Raw genomic sequence first — 5,504 nt, 5'->3', positions numbered from 1 at the left:
CGGTTTTGTGGAAGTCTTTCATTGCCATGTCCCAGCCCAGTTTAATTACTTCTGTGGCTCTCCCTTGAATGTCGTCCAAATTCTCTTTCTCATCTTCAGCTGTGGAATTTGGAAAGGGATACAGTTAGTACAAGTTTAGAATTATGGGATTCCTACATGTTGTATTTCTTCGTCCCAGGACCATATTCTTAGTTAATGCTACATTGCTGATTGTGTGTGTGTGGTGGTGTTTCTCTCTAAACGCGAAGTCTCTTCTAGTCCAGTCTGCATACTTGTGTTAATCACTTACGTGATTGCCAAGGTTACTTTTCTCACTGGTCGTTTATCTACATCTTCCCCCTCCCCCACCTTAACATCAATGCCGACTTTGAATATGTTCTCTTCTCTGTCATCTGGCCCATTCATGCGAATGTTCAGTGCCACTGGGATCCAGGCTGTCCCCCTAGGGAGCACCACTTCTGCCCCCCAGCTAGTACTGGCCTCTCCCTCCCTCTAACCTTTCAACCAGTTTAATGATAATCATATTGAGTGGGACCCAGGAATCAAAAGTTTTGAAGCTGGCAAAGATAAATTCCAACTATTGTTTTCCCCTTGATCTACCAGGTCTGCTGCTCTGTCACAAAAGATTAGATTAGCTTCACAGGATTGAACTACAGAAAGCCAGGCGTGTGTGTGTGTGTGTGTGTGTGTGTGTGTGTGTGTGTGTGTGTGTGTGTGCGCGCGCGCGCGTTTTGAAAGTATCCTATTTCCTTGAAAGGTTATACCTTTCAAGTTTTTCCCAAGTTAAAAAAAAAAATCAAGTTAATGTCTTTTTCAAAGTTTTCTTTTCCAACTGGCAGAAATAATTCTAAATTGATGTTGACCTGAATCTTGGAAATTTGCTTTTGCCTCCAACAAAATATAAAATTAGTGGGGTTGGGGTTCTTTCCATGCCAAGTGTATTGCCTGTGTCTGATTAAAAAGAGGAGTAGGGAGAGCGAGGCTGTGATGGCTGAGAAGTGGCTGGACATGGGGCCAGGGCGCGTGCGGTCAGCATTCGCACACAGCTCAGCAGGTACACCTGGCAGGTATCTGCTAGGCCGAAGGGACACAAGTAGCTTGCAGGTGACTCACAAGTACAAATATGTGTACATTTATGCGCACGTGCCACAGAAGAAGCCTCAGAGGGTGGTGAGGTCTCGGGCAGGGCTCAGGGAGAGGTGTCTGTTGAGGTTGGGAATGGGAGTTTGGGCATTCCAGGGAACAGATTGTCAGGAAAGGCCCAGAGGTCAAACAAGGAAGATCAAGCTCACTGTGGCTGAAACGCACAGAACATAGGCAGAGAATGGCATGTGTTCCCTATGGAGGGCTCCTCTTGAGAGTGGCCTTCATTCCCTGCTGAGGAATGGGTTCTTCATTTGGTACAGAAGAGGGGAGCCCTTAAAAGTTTTTTAGCAAGAAAGCCACATGAGCAGAGTTGTGAGTTAACAGGATCAATGAAGGTGCTGTAAAGAATTGCAAGACGCAGGAAGCAGGGAGACCAGGTAGGACGGAAGCTTATGCAACTGTCCACTGGGAGGTGACGAGAAAGAGCCTGCAAGGGATCGGGGACAGTGAGATGGGGCAAGACAGCTCTTCCTTCACCTGAGATGAGCCAAGTGGTTTCGAGCGGGAAGAGCAGAATCACAGTGAATCTGATTTAGAAATGCTGCGTTTGAGATGCCAGGTGACAGTAACGGGCCGACAGGTGGACACCTAGCTCTGGTCCTCAGGAAAGAGGTTGGTGCTAGGATTCTGGAGTCACCTACACAGAAGCTGTGAAGTGAACCACACTGGGAGGAGAAAGCACAAAATGAGGAGAAATCCAGGGGGCACAGCTCAGGGACCGTGAGGGAGCAGCGGCAGGAGTTGTAAAAGGTGGTGGAGGAAGGGAACTTCCTCCTCCCAAAGAGAAACCAGACTAGAAACAATTATCTCCTCTGCCTGGACCTAATCCCCAGGCTGAGTCACACTTAAGAACACTCAGTCTGGCCCAAGAAAAAGAGTCTGTGCGGCCAGCCCTGGGGCAGAGGCCCAAAAGGTGAAGGGCAGTGTTAACAGATAGCACATGGAGTCTTTGACCATGCACTCGGGTTTCTAGTAACTGAATCCATTGTTACAACTACCAAAGGAAAATTTCTTCCTAAGTGAAACCTGGAAACTGTTGTTCTTTGGCAATTTTGTTTGCTTGGCCTCTGAAGTATGACTTGCTTTAATGCACAGGCAATGTTTCATAAGAACCCTGGGGAAAAATAAAATGCATTTCAAGTTTCACCAATGGATACATGTTAGTTCAAATGAACCATTTTTATGTGCCAAACAGATGAGACAGAACCAGCTTCTATCAGTCTGCTCAAAGAGTGGAGCTCTTATCTGGTCCCAGAAAGGCTAAACTCACTGCAGGCCAAGAACTGCTCCGGGGGCAGGTCCCAGGTCAAAGTGGACATCCCAGGGCGCCCCTGGCTCTCCTGGTAAATGGCAAAGCAGAGCAGAGCAAGTGCCCACAGTCTAGCTACGATTTATTATGACTCTTTCTCGGGCTTTCAGTTCCTACCTTATGTTACAATAGCTGTTTCAAAGCACGTGTTTCATAACGCATCTATCTTTTGGAGAAAAAAAAATCGAGAATGTGCAGCCACATAGTCCAAAGAATCCTGCTCACTTAGTAATTAGTTCTCATTTAACTTGCTCCGTTGCTGTAGAGAACTCACACAATATCTTCCGGGAACTCCTCACAGGTTTTTGAGCTGTGATTGTTGAAACCTTTCTTACCACCAGCAAAAAGCAAGAGAATTAATTGATTAGCAAGAAAAACAAAGCATCTTCAGCCCGGATTCTAAGTTTGAGGTTTTCCTGTCAAGGTGATTGAAACCATGCTGCTGGGAGAGAGGTGCGTGCATAGCAGCCATGAAAAATGCCCCCTTGCCTTGCCCATACCTCCTGGGTGGTCCCAGGGAGGAACCGGAGCCTGGCTCCTCCATCCCAGCCCTCCGCCTGCACGTGGCCTGGCCGTCTCCCCGGCCAGCCCAGCTTATCTAGGGCCTGAGTGGCCCAGGGGGCCAATGAGCAGGTGGGGTCCTGCCAGACACAGGCAAACTCCGAGTGTGAACAGCACAGTATCCTGCAGCTGTAGATTTGCATAGTGTTGTGGGTTTGGATCATGTCCCCCGCAAAAGATATGTTGAAGTCCTAACTAAGGCCAGTACCTGTAACGTGTCCTTATTCAGAAATAGGGTCTTTGCAAATGTAATCAAGATGAGATCATATTGGATTAGTGTGGGCCCTGACTCCAGTCACTGGTGTCCTTATAGGAAGAGACACAGAAACACACAGTGAGAAGATGCCGTGTAGCGACAGGCAAAGACTGGACCGAAGTAGCCACAAGCCAAGGAACACCAAGGAATTGTCTCAAGGACCAGAAGCCAGGAGAGAGGCATGGAACAGTCTGCGAGAGCCTCCAAGAAGGAAGCAACCTGCTGACACCTTGATTTCAGACTTCTAGCCTCTAGAAATGGGAGAGCAGAGATTTCTGTTACTTTAAACCAGGCAGATTGCGATACTTTGTTACAGCAGCCATGGCAAAGGAGCGCACTCGGCCTGAGCTCAAATCCAGCTGTGCCCCTCCCTCGCCAGAGGTCATGGGCCTTTGTCTTCACCTACGTCAGTCTCAATCTCCTCGCGTGTTAACTGTGAATAATAACAATACCTATGTCAAGAATATTGTGGATTAAATGAGATAATTAAATGAGGAAAAAAATGTGAGGAATATGAAAGAATACATATAAAGTGCTAAGTACCGTGCCTGCTATACGTTGGGAGTGTTCAATAGATTATATTAGTTTGAATCTCGTGAAATTACTGTTACTCAACTGTTTTGACCTACAAAAAAGGAAATTTTTTTCTTTTTCTTTACATTTTTAAATTTTTTCTTAGGACAGGGTCCCACTCTGTCACCCAGGCTTGAATACAGTGGCACAGTCATAGCTCACTGTAACCTCAAGCTTCTGGGCTCAGGTGATCCTCCCCCACTCAGCCTCTTGAGTAGTTAGGACTACAGGTGCACACCACCGTGCATGGCTAATTTCTGTTTAGTTGTTGTTGTTTGTTGGTAGAGACCAAGTCTCATTATGTTCCCCAGGCTGGTTTCGAACTTCTGGGCTCAAGCAATCCTCCCACCTCAGCCTCCCAAAGTGCTGGGATTACAGGTGTGAGCCACTGTGCACAGCCCCCAAAAAGGCAACTTCATCTGGTTCAGCCTAACAATAATGATGGGGGTGTAATGACAGGGCCCGTATCAGAGTCCCTCTTTACAGGACTGTTTTGTGTTTCTAGCAACAATTCGCAGTTTTCTGACACCAACTGGGTATCCGGTAATTCAATCCAATTCTGACACTTTTCTGGAGTAAGCACAGACCCCACAAATTAGGTCTCAATCCCACAAGACTGTCCCCACTTCAGATGCCGCCACAAATGGGGTCCCCAGGCTACACGCACATCTGCCTGGCTGGCTGTCTACAAAATCAGGAGTTCCCACGACCCCCACTCAAGTTTGATAATGTGCTAGAATGACCCAGAACTCAGGAAAACACTATACGGCACTAACAATTACAGTTTATTATAACAGGATACACGTGAACGGCCAGGCGAAGCACTGCATAGAGCAAGGCATGTGGGAAGGTACAGAGCTTCCATGCCTGGGGGGCGGTGGGGGGGCCACCCTCCCAGCACCTCCACCTGTTCACCAACCTGGAAACTCTCCAAACCTCGTTGTTCCAGAGTTTCTATTGAAGCTTTATTACGCAGACATGATTGATCAAATCATTGGCCATTGGTGAATGAACTCAATCTCTGTCCCTTCTTCTCTCTCCAGAGATGGGGGAGGGGGTGTTGAAAATTCTAGCCCCTCCCTTGAAACTCTCTAAAGGCCCAGACTGTGCCACCTCATTAGCATAAACTCAGGCTCGTTATGAATAACAAAAGACACTCCCATCACTCCGGAAATTCCGAGGGCTTTAGGAGCTCTATGCCAGGAATTAGGGACAAAGATCAAATATATTTTTCCTTATACCACGAGTACCTACTGTGTTGCAACTAGTTATTTGCATATCTGAGGACAAGTGTCCTATTCATTGATCTCAGTAGTCCTAGTCCCCCTCACACCTCACATGGACCCAAGCACACAGTAGATGCTCAATAAATGCTCACCTACATGACCCTGTATGCCCCTCACATACCTGGTGGTCATCTCGTCTGTGAAGTAGGAATACGTTAACTTCCGCCTTACCCAAGAAAGGGGCTTTCCCAAGTCTTCTGTGCACTAAAGCATTTGTTATTTTCGCTGCTCTGTTGCTCCTAAATGAGCTCCAAGGACAAAGGCATCGACTATTTACATGTCCTTTGAGCCTTTTTGCCCTGATCAACCTCACCTGTATGCAAAAGGTTAGATGACCAGAAGAGTGTGTAAGGCAGCCCCCCAGACACTGCTG

The sequence above is a fragment of the Propithecus coquereli genome, unplaced genomic scaffold (assembly GCF_000956105.1).
Source record: "Propithecus coquereli isolate 6110/MARCELLA unplaced genomic scaffold, Pcoq_1.0 Scaffold8, whole genome shotgun sequence".
NCBI classification, from domain to species: Eukaryota; Metazoa; Chordata; class Mammalia; order Primates; family Indriidae; genus Propithecus; species Propithecus coquereli.
The sequence above is the reverse complement of the archived record's forward strand: the minus strand, read 5'-3'. Positions refer to the sequence as shown.